At 38.1% G+C, this 12,007-nt stretch overlaps 1 long non-coding RNA gene across 1 annotated transcript; it reads right to left on the reverse strand.

Moving 5' to 3' along the window:
* Nucleotides 1–3,477: 3,477 nt before the first annotated feature.
* Nucleotides 3,478–8,126, reverse strand: LOC106893011. The gene is made up of 3 exons (XR_001412968.1): nucleotides 7,994–8,126; nucleotides 6,451–6,508; nucleotides 3,478–3,626 (listed from the first exon to the last, which is right to left on the reverse strand). It is a non-coding gene; the product is annotated as an uncharacterized LOC106893011 (long non-coding RNA).
* Between the last annotated feature and the right edge of the window lie 3,881 nt (nucleotides 8,127–12,007).

Raw genomic sequence — 12,007 nt, forward strand, 5'->3', positions numbered from 1 at the left:
TTGAATGAAGCAATATTAAGCTGAAGCCTCTACAGTATTTCTGTATTTTCATCTGTAAGTTTTGTATGTCTTTGAAATGGCTTCAGCTTGTCCCAACTGGTAATGTTAATAATCTGTTTTGTTTCATACAAGCTGGAGGCATTGAAAAAAGTTATTTTCCTGTGCTACTTCATCTCTAAATGTGCTAGGTACTGAATCACAATGTCTCTCTGTGAATGCAGTTCCCCTCTTTCCAAAAAAATAGGTCAGTGTAAATACAGATACCTATTTAAAAAAAAATTGCCACATTTTCAGGATCCGTTGAGGGCAGTAGGAATCCACCTTTTAGTACCAATGAGATCTGGCTTGGATGCTCGGTGTTGGATCACAACCTCATCTTCACAGTGTTCTCCTTTCTCTTACAGCGAACAGGACACAAGAGGCAAGTTGCACAGGCATTTCCAAGTGTGTGCCTGGTCAGTTACAACTTGAACTATTGGAATCACAGCCTGAATAATAGTATAGATCTAGTAGTTTGACAAGCTACACATCGACTGCTGTTCCAGTCTGTCTTCAAGGAGTAATGAAAAGGGAGTGTAGAAGTTGTCAGTCCTCTCTGTTAAAGAGACCAGCTCACAGCATACCTTGTTATGGGCTTTGTTTTTCATAAGCTTTATTCTCAAATATTTTGTTTTCCTGATAAAAATACATTCAAGAGTATTGTTTGTTAGCACCTGGCATATTCAGTGAACAGATTCCAAATATACTTGTGTACACGAGTAGTTTTATTTGTTGTACTTCTGGGGTAGGGAGAATTGTATGAATCAGCTTTTCCATCAATAGAATTTCCCACATCTTCTGGAACCACTCAGTAAGTGTGGGTACATGGGCTGATTTCCACACTGCTGCTATTGTTGTTCAGGTTTTCTGTGATTCTGTACTTATAACTGAATGCCACAGGCCTGGATAAGGATGGGAAGCCATTGAACCAAAGATCGGGCACACCTCTCACAAGATTTTTCAGTTCTTTTCCCTGTCTTGTTGCGTGCTGAAGTGTGCCATTGACTCTTTTTGCACATAGGGTATTCTCTGGTTTTAGTTAACCAGCTCCTTAGGGACTCAGGTTTGCCCAAAATATAAAGCAGACACCACTATAACAGCCAAATACACTGTCACAGAAAAGTAGCAAATAAACAGATCTCATTTGTCTTCAGGTTAATTTGGAAGATGAGGATATGTAGCAGAAAACACGTCAAATCCTACTGCAGGCTCTTGGGAAAATTGTGTTACATTAACCCAACTCCATCTGCAGCTCTGGAACTTGAGAGCAGCAGCAGAAATGGCCAAGTAGCTTCCAGCTGAGTAAGCACACATTTTATACAGCAGCTTGTTTTAATAAAGCATTGTTCTCTGTTATATTGAGAGTCCAAGCGCTGTAAGCAACATAAAATCAAAAAAGCCTATGGAAAGTTTAAGACTCACGCAAAATAATATTTATTACTGCCAGAATTTACCAACAATGCCCTCAAAGTCACTTAAAATGGAAAACTGTATGTCTCATGCTGAAGCATCCAAGCAATTCTTCAGGCTGACTAGAGACCTGCTGATTCCACCTCTTAGCCCATGTCTGAGGATAGTACTAAGTAGTGAATGAATTGAATTTAGACTGCTACTAAGCTGCAAGGTTAAGGACATGTGAAAAAGATGCAATTTAAGATAAATGCCAATATTTTATGACACTTCAGAGTGCCCCATGCTTTTCAGAGCAGTAAGGGGCATATAGCTTCTTCTCAAAAGAGATTATAATCCATATTTACAGGTGATTAAATAACTGTAAACGGAGACGAAGAAAAAAGGTCAGGCTAACATGAATATGGAAACTTGTTAACTAAATGGAAAGCCCTCACACGGCGTAAATTAACAATTTCTTCTGTATTTTCATAGGAAACTACAAAAAAAAAACTTCAAAAAATCTTCTGGAAATACCCACATGCAAGGAAGATTGCAACCACATGAGATGTGGCCATTGTCATAAGTCAAGGACACTTCTGAACACATGTAATGGCTATTCTCATTAGCCTTGATGAGATGAAGTGTATCAGAGAAGTTCGCGTCAGCAGTCCTGTCACAGTGGTACGTGTGTTGCACAGATGAGAGCTGTCATAAATAGTTCAGTTTTGTGAAAGTCATGCCCTAGCATTAGGCCAAATGATAACGGGTTCCAGGCCAGGTGGCAGGCTGTGGTGGCAGGGACACATTTAAAACATTGGCTTAGCCTGTACATCACGTGTTCATTTTTCCATTTTCCATGTCCTTGCACTACAGGACATATGAGGTTGATACTCTCAGCTCTTTCCAGTGCCATCCAGTCTGAATTTACAGCTGCAGTAGAGCAATCCACTTGATGACTTGTTTCCAAGACACATTGTCTCTCTCTATCTGTCCATATTTCTGTTTAAATAGCAAAAGGTCTTCCCCATGATCTTTGTACGCCAGTAATTCTTAACATTTTTCAGCCTACATGCCTCTTTTTCCCCCCAGGTGAACTACAGGAATGACGGTGTAACTCTTCTGCAGAGAAGCCACACAGAGCTGCGAGATATGCTGATTACAGGAGGTACTTCTACCAAAAGGCAGCCTTTGACAGAGCGCTGCCACCCGCACTGTATCGCAATGACTGTTCCTCTCATTGATGCCTCAAAGCATTTGGGTTCCCATGTCAGATATGAAAATGACTATTATTTCTTCTGCAGGGTAGCTGCTGTGCTAGAATTGCATAAATAGTATTTTGTAGCTATCCTAGCCCAATCTGGGGCCTCCGGTCAGGTTTTATGAACAGAAGAGGATTGGGTCTGGCTGATAATTTGGGAAAGAGATGAGAAGGGAAACCCCCAGCATGGCAGGAACTGGAGTTAGTGAAACAATAGCTGGAACTCTGAGTCATTGCTGAAACAACGTCCAAACATGAGCATCAGAGGACACACTGTACTGCAGAAAGAGACAGCTTCTGGATAAGTTGCACACAAGGAGACCTAAAAAAATTTTTAATTTTGAAAAAGTTAAAGATCTCTCTACACATTTTTCAAGAATGAGATCGATATCCCCCAGGTGGTTTTAAATTTGGTAGCTACATTTTGGCAGACTCCAGGAATTTAAAATGGATTTTAGCCTGTTCTGTGCTCTTCTGTCTTCTACAGGGGTAAAGTACTGCACCTTAAGCACTATTAACTAATAATTCTCTGTATTCCCTCAGAGTATAGCAAATGAGTGCTTTAAAAGTATTTCCTGACTTAAACCTTATGATCATGCAGAAAGTTTGAAAAGTCTGGTAAAGACAAGGAAACAGAGTCCAAGAGCTCTCAGATTTGTCAAAATGCCATAAAGGAATGTTCTGTTCAGAGCAGGCAGACAGTCTGATTATGTGCATAGTGTGATCACAAAGTCAGGAAGAAAAGAGAGAAAAAACTGAGCTCACCTGTCTGCCTAAGGCAAATCTTTTTGTGTTTTACTGCAGCTCTTGCTCCCACTACCTGAATGAAATCATACTTGGAGACAGCATGTCCTTCAGGTCAGAGCCGCAGTCACAAGACTGCCTTTCCTCTCTTGCCACAGGAGGTTTTGCATTTCAGGAGCTGATGAAATAATCCCTGCATAAGGTAAACAGGACTCAGTTCAGCTGAATATAATAGATTTACCCAAGATTTCACATGAATACTGAGAACTGCAAAGCACTTTAGGTGAAAAGCTCAGTTTCAGGGGAAGATATTATTCACTGAAGATTTTTAAGAATGAAAACACCAGCTGAGTCAAACTATTCCAAAGCCAGAATATTTTATGTATGATCAACTTAATAAATGGAAAAATGTGTAAATCCGCTCCTTCTAGAGCATTATAAAAATGGCATTACATAGGAGATTGATTTCCAGAGCTCCCAGGGGTACGCTCTCTTTTCCTGATGCACATGTCTAAGCACCATTAACACTGTTACCAGGGGGACAATATACATGTCAGTATAAAGTACATGATCAGAACCTTCTGAATTACAACTCCCTAATTAGTGTCCTTGTGTCAATTATCCCATTCAAGATGTCAAATATTTCATGAGGATTAAATTTCAAAATACACAGACTCTCTGTTTGATATATAAAATCCCAAATGGTTGCTCAACATATATCAGTGTTATTATATCACATACAGCAGGTAAGAGATTAAACAGTCCTTCACATAGCTCTACAATTTTAAAGCTACCATGCTTTTGATAGCATTTAATTTGACACTGCAGTTATGTCCATATATTTTTACTTGTGGGGATACTTACCACGCAAAATGGGAGAAAAAAGGGTTTCACATTCTCAGCCAGCATTTTCCTTTCCAAAATAGTGACAACATTGTAATTCAATCCCCAAACTGAACCTCTCTGATCCCTGAATCCAAAACTGAAGGGTAGGGGAGAGAAGGAGAGAAGGAAGAAAGGGGGCTCTACAATGCCGACGTCAGAGAAATCTTTGTTTCATCGCGTATTCTTCACTGCCAGGGAATAAAGAGTGTGCTTGTGTGAGCTGGGACGTAAGCATATCCAGTTGGAAGTGTTTGCGCTTTCAGATTAAATCAACCTTCCCCTAAGAAATCTGGCTTTCTTAATATACATTAATATTCAAGTTATAAAACAAACTTGGCCTCCGTCTATTAGAGGAAGTAGATCTCCAGGTGAGCAAAATAACACTGGGCTGGTTCAGCAAGGCAGAGGCACACACCTAAATTAAAATCTCTGTGTAGCCCCCAAACTCAAGTGTTTCCACAATAAAGGATGAACTGGTGAATCAAAATCTAAATTATTTTATACATAGGACAGCTTTATGCTTCTCAAATTGAAAGATTTTAAAGTTTAATGTCTGGTTTAACGTGTTAACCTTTCCCTTAGTTATCACTTTTTCACTGTCACTTTTCCACAGATGTCTCAATCAAAAAGTGGTTACATAAAAACGCTCTAATGAACAAATTTACTGATTGAAACCAGGACAAAGAATCTTAATTGACTATTGAAGAAAATGCACAGAAAGCAACTTTTGAGTTTATAATTGTAAATATTATGTCAGAAACTCAGCCCTCACAATGACACTCACCTATTTTAGATAGAAGCAAGTACTAGCAAGCATAATCTGCTCAAATTTTGTCATTAGACCACACAATAGACTGCTTTTGAGCAAGCAACAACCCAAAAATTAGTCCCAGAAATAATTAAGGAAAGCATTTTAAATATGAAAGGAAAGAGGATCATGTTTGGCTACAAAGAGGCAAAATATAACAAATAAATCGTCAATTAAAAAGAAATATCCAGAGCCCTGACCAAGGGTTTCTTGTACTTCATTTGTGCTGTAATAGCATATGGAATGGTGTGAAGGTAAAAGAGTAGAAAGAGCCAAATGTTATTAAAATACAAATGTCTAAACTACAGTGCCTTTTAAGATCTCAGGCCAGCCTTTAGAAGACGGAGGGGGGAGAAAAAAGAAAACAAATAGAAAAATCTGAATGAAAACAAAACGCCTAGAGCATCTTTACACATTCATAAACTACATTTTACCAAGCAATTTGAAGGACATTTTCAAAGTCTTGCATTTAAGCTCCTGCCCTCGATGCTCTCTGTAAGCAGGAACTCCCTTTATCCCACCTCGGTGGGAGCTGCGAACCACTGAAGACAGGGAATCTTTTATTAGACACATACAGAGTGAAAAGTGCAGTGTGGCTCCTCCCTGTGCTTTCATCTCAAAGCAGACCCTGAACACAATTCCAATACAAATACTACCAACAACCACTGACAACAAAACATTTTTCCATTTGCCTTTTCCAAATTACCTTTTTCTTCCATTTGCTATTTCACACCAACTCTATTAATAAAAGCCAGATATCATTTTCACCCCATACTATCATTTTTAGTGGTGACTAAATTCACTCATTCATCAGTGTATACTACTCTTTAATAAGCCAAGGTCAATCTAATTTCCTCCTCCTAGTGCTCTCTCCCCAACAACAACTTCTTCACGTGTTTCAGCTTTACTTTGAAGTGACTTCCTTGCCTGGCATGCTAAAATCCAGAAACAGAGCGCCTATCATTAAGACTGCAGTTCATGCCCTGACTAGTCACAGCAAAAGGAGAATAAGACTATAATCTCCTAAACAATGTAGAATCTGTAAATCAAAACCAACCAGCTCTTTTTGGCATGTACATCAATGAACTGGTGTAAGGGTATGAAAATCCAAGCAACTTTTCTAAGGTAAAGTCAACCTCAGCGTATGGATTTGTTCAGCTTGGATTTTTTTCCCTCTGCCCTTCAACCCCTCAAAGCAAGTCTTCAGAAAATAGTTTTTATTGCATCCTGAGAAACAGCAGCTTCTGCTGGACCAGAGGGCAAAACAGGCACACACAAACATAAACTTAGAATACAGGCAGTACAGAGATTAAAAACAACCTACCTTTAGTAACTACCCCGCCTAGCCTTCTTGATGGTAAGGATGTTTGTATTTCTTTGCTCTAAATATAAAAACAAACAACGGTGGCTGCTCTAATCAAAGGAGGAATAACATGTTGCCAAAAAAATTCACAATGCATCAAAACATTTATACAGACTCTAGAGTTATTTCACTGAAGAAACACAAACGACCCATAGCCACGTACAGAAAATATTCAGAGAGTCAGAGGAATGGAGTTGCGCCTGATGGACTAACATAAAGTTTCTTGGCACAGAGCAATAATTTCCATAACACAGTGCATGAGGGGTTTCTACTTGCAGAAGTAAAGCCCTGTCATGCTGACTGATATGTCATCACGCACACAATGTAACTGGGATAGCCCAAGTCCCACTGGAAGTCACTGACGCTTTATATTGTAAGTTACTTGAAACCTCACAGGTGTACGGGGAGCTCTCTTCCAGTAACGCAAGTGGGCCTAAATATAATCCTCCACAGAAGTGTCCATAAGATCAAATTTTTCCTTATCATAAAGGATAAGGAAATTTCCTTATCCATAAAGGATAACATCCTTTATGATGTTATCATAAAGAAAAACATCAAATAGAAGGCTTATAGGAAAGAGTTTTACAGTAGAATTTTTTAATCTATATTTCTCTTTGGTTTCTCAGCTTTGATGTCTGCCAGGTTCATCATATTTCCTGGGTTTTGTTCCTTAATGGCTGCAATTTGCTGGTAAAGGTGGCCAAGGCTGATCTGCTGACCACGTACAGCCAATATGTGCTTCCTAAGGCTTCCTCTTCGTGACATTTCCAAAGTGGAAAGTTAACAACTATCGTAAACAAAAAATCTGTAATCCTAACTCCCCCTTCCACTCAATTTTTCATGCCAATGTGGATCAGTGTGGAAAGAGAGGGCCTCCGGAGTATCAGCTTTAGTAGATGGGGACACACAGGATAGTGTGAAACAGTTGGAAGGCCAGGTTTAAACATGTAACCTGAAACACTGGAAACTAGAACTCACAGTGGGGCTTAGCAACAAAATCAACAATATAGGCAGCGCATGACATGTGATCACCAAAGCAGAAGCAAGGTTGCTTAAATATAGCCTCTGTAGGTATTAGAATATTTCTGAGAAGTACACATCAAGCACGAGACAGATGCTACTAATAAGTAGAGCTTTAGACATTTATTTTTGTATTTAAATATCCAGCTATATTTATCTGAAAGACTTAACCATACCATTCTTAACCGAAAGGTATGCCAGTTACTTACTGCTGTCTAGACAAAAAGATTTAAAACTGGAAAAGATAAAACCTTTGCAAAGGAAGATGGAAAAGTGCTTTAAGACTCCAGAAGTGCAATATCTCTGCACTTGAGTCCCCAGAGCTCTGTCTTTAAGAGCTTTGTCTATTGGGGAATTTAATGTACTAATTATTTCGTAAACAGTTTCCTAATGCTTGTTCTTGAACCTAAATTGTTTGAGTTTGGGGGGAGAGGTTAGTAAGTTATGAAAACTCTAGAAAGCTGGAAAAATCAATCAGTCTTACAGGCAGGAGTGATGTCTGATGATCCTCTGACACTTCCGGAGTTGTGACCACGGTGTGGTAAACCACTTCAAAGTAGGACATAAAGATATGAATCATCTACACTGAGTAAGCTGTCCCACTTCCAAATTTCCTGGGGAAAAAAAAAAAAACAAACCAAAAACATCAATCCAGACTATCTGGACACTCACCCTAAGTGTTTGGACAGCTTTAAATGATCCTGTGATCTCAGTGAAGAAATTGTTCTTGAAATGAGTTACACATTTCACTTCTATTTTTAGCATAACCATAAACCAGATCTGCAAAACAGAGGTTTCCCAATCTCTGCTACAGTAATTTGGTACCATGTGGTACATAAAGCTGGAGGGAAGCAGCATACAAAAGAGTTACCACAGAATTCAGAGATCAGAAAGGTATGAAGAGTTTCATAAGCTCCCCTAAATATTCAGAAATATATATATATACACTTTTTTGGATATGGAAAATATTTCTGCATCACTAGATGCTTTTAGCATTTCATCAAGAGCCTAAACAAACAACAGTCTGAGAACAGTGCCTAGGTAAGCCTTCAGAACATCAAGTTCCGATCAAAAGAGAGAATTTCAGATAGACATGGGAATGCAATTGATACAGTTCATCCCATGGCCCCTTGGCCACCCCATTTGCATTGCCCAAAAGGTGCCCCAGAGAAATAATTGAAAACAAAGCCCAGGTGAGAAAAAATCAGTACCCTAGGTTTATGCAATTCATTTCTCTCATTCTGCTGGGAGCAATGTAGAGGTTGGGGTCATGGACACAGTGCACAGTACCAAAGTCCTCAGTGCTCTGTGTGGGTCTCTTGCAGCCATAAGCTCCTGGGACAGCTGCAGCCCAAAACAGCAGGACTACACATAAAGGTGGTGTGAGTCAGTCACCTTTCTTTTCCCAAAACTTTCCCTGGGCCACTGAGCAAGAATTAATTTTACTGAATATCTTATTCCCTGAGTAGATCAAATAACTTCATAATTTATTTTGTTAAACTAGTACTAACCTGAAGTACTGATTTTAAAATACTTCCAGGAATAAGTCAATATAATTTTAACAAATCATGAATTCAAGAATTCACATGGCAAGAATGCTGAGCAATAATAACTTCACCAAATCCAGTTCTTGCACGTGGGCAAGTATTGCTCTTGTTGACTAAGAATTTTTCCTGTGATTCAGTAAATCTCCTCGTGGAATTAGGTGCTATTTGAGATACGCAGAGTTGCGAAACCTATTGCTGTCTTGATATAAAATTATAGGAAGTAGAGTTGGAAAGGACTTTAAAAGGTCATCTGGTTTGTCCTCAAGGCGGAATCAATATTCATGTCACTTGTGACAGATGTATGTTCTTAATGACGATGACTTCACCACCTCCCCAGGCTTTGCTATGTTTATGTTTAGAAAGATTTTCCTAATAACTGTTCTGACTCTCCCCTGGTGTAATTTAGCTTGTTATTTCTTATTATGTCTGCCATGAACAAAACGGACATGTTACTCCTTTCCTCTTTACAACAGTGGGGTTTTTTTACATTTTAATTATTGCCTGACCCTTCCGTCTTCTTTTTGAGTGTTTAAAAACTCCAATTTATTCAAGTTCTCTTTGGCTACAGTGCTCCAAGCTGAGTCCTTACCAGTATAAAATATTAGAAGGTTACTTCTTCAGGCTGTATTCCGGTTTTCATATCCACACTAGTTGGCCACTTAGCTTTTTAATAGTTCATCAACTCATGTTTAATTTGATTCACTTGCATTCCCAGATCTTGTCAAGAGAACTGCTGTCCATTGTGTTACCCCATCCTGTATTTGTGCAATTGATTATTTCTGCCTAACACTTTGCATTTGTCCCTATTGAACTTAATCCTATTTTTTTCAGATGATCTCTTCAATTTGTCAAGATCATTTGGGATTCTAATTCTGCTTTCCACATGTTCAGAATCCCCTCATCTCCTGTCATATGCAAATTTATTGCATATAATATTATTCCCTCATTCAGATCATTCATGAGAATATTTAACAATATTTAATCAAGAACAACTCCCTGTAGAATATTTTCAGTATATTTCAATTAAACAATAAAATTAGGTAATTGTTCTCTGAGTTTCACTTCTCTTTCAGCTCTACAACTATTCTGAAGATTATGTTTCCTTAGCTTTCCAATGAGAATATCATTCAACAGAGTGCCAAAACTTAAGTAACGTAGGAGCAGAAGACTTAGTTCATCCCCTACATCCTTGGACCTGTTACCTCATCATAGCAGTAAGTTAGTTTGCTTTGTCATAATTTGCTCTTGACCACTTATTACCTACCCCCTCTCTCCATGCCATGTTCTAGTTGCTTATGACTGTTTAGGACATCCATTGCACATTTTTTTTTCTGAGAGATTCTGGTGATTTTGTCATTGAGTATGTAACTGACAATCAAGTACCAGCACACAATACCGTGTAAATTAATTTCATGCAAAAATCAAAACGACTTTTGAATTCTTTGTCATCAAAACATATTCTTCAAATACTCACTGTTAAAGAGGGCAGCATCTGTAAGAGGTCTTGAGTAACTATAGAACCATGCATCTCACACATATATGATCTATCTCATTGATCAGCACTGGTAGAAACATCCCCATATGCTGATTTATGTCTCAACGCAGCATTCATTGGAATAAAGGACCCACAAAGTATATGGATATCATGTGGTAGTGAATCAATTATGCTCATTCGGATCACACTCAAAGCACTTATGTCATATTGTTGACTCTTCAACCACCTGCTCTTGTCAAGGAGGTCTGGCACACAGTTTTTGAAGCATTCTTGATTTGCTCCAGTCATGCCCTGTTCTAATTATAAAAGAAATCTGTTGTCATCATTTTTGTATCGATATCTTTTGAATAGCCAGCACTATCTGTAGATGTGCATAAATGAGATGGAAAAGGTGCAGGAGATACATGGTCTCTTTGGAGGAATACATGTTTTGTGCATCAGTCAGATGATATAGGCTATCTAAATACACATCTGTCAAATTAAAATCCAGTTAAAAATGAAGTGGCACAACACCCCTGCCCAGATTTACTACTAAAATAGATGATCTGCTTTTTATCTGAAGTCATGTGGAACACCAGGAGGCATTCAGATGTAAGACTCCAATAGAATTACCCTTGAAAATAAAGATGTTGAAGTACTAGATTTTATGCAAAATAAAATACAAATTCACATTTTAGCAAAACAAAAAACTCCTCCTTCAACTCTGTACATAACAACGGAAACAAAAAACCCAATAATCCTAAAAGTCACTGTAGTTTCCCTATGTCTAGGTGTGGGGTTTCTCTGCATTAACGGGGGGAAAAAAAAACAACATAAAAATGGATTGTTCATAATGAGTCACATGAGAATAAAAGTCAATTTGTAAATCGTTTTTTCTAGGAATAAATTCTATTTAATCCAGAATATTACTGAAGTTTCCTGTTCACAGAAGATTTTGTGCAAAACTTATTGCTGGAATAGCATCTTCACTTTTGAAAGTATGCTAAAAAAGCTGGAAAGTAGATTTTCACAAGTTTTTTGGGGACAAATTTTCTCTCAGTTAATCTAATTTTAAAGTAAGTTATTCCAGATTTACATTAAATAGTTCAAGTGAAAAAAGTAATCTCGGCTTTCATATGTAGCGCATGAGGCCTTTGCTGGCCTTTCACTTCTGGTGTCACTCTATGATATCTCTGCAAGGAATTAGTTATTTATGGGATTCTCTACTTGCAAATTTATCCACAGTTTCAATTGCTAGGTTTCTTTCCCCCAGTAATCTCATTCATTGAGTATTAAAAGTACTTTATGTAAAAAAAAATAAATAACCTTTTCTTCCTGAATTTGCAGGAGCAGGAAAAGATTTTAAAAAACCCAACAAAGAAAGAGAAAATGTATTTGAAGCTGGAGTCTGAGACCAAACACATCCACCTGCGGGACTGTTTTATTGGACATGTATGGATTTCTAAATTCAATAAAC

This window comes from Calidris pugnax, unplaced genomic scaffold (genome assembly GCF_001431845.1).
Source record: "Calidris pugnax isolate Ruff unplaced genomic scaffold, ASM143184v1 scaffold24, whole genome shotgun sequence".
NCBI classification, from domain to species: domain Eukaryota; kingdom Metazoa; phylum Chordata; class Aves; order Charadriiformes; family Scolopacidae; genus Calidris; species Calidris pugnax.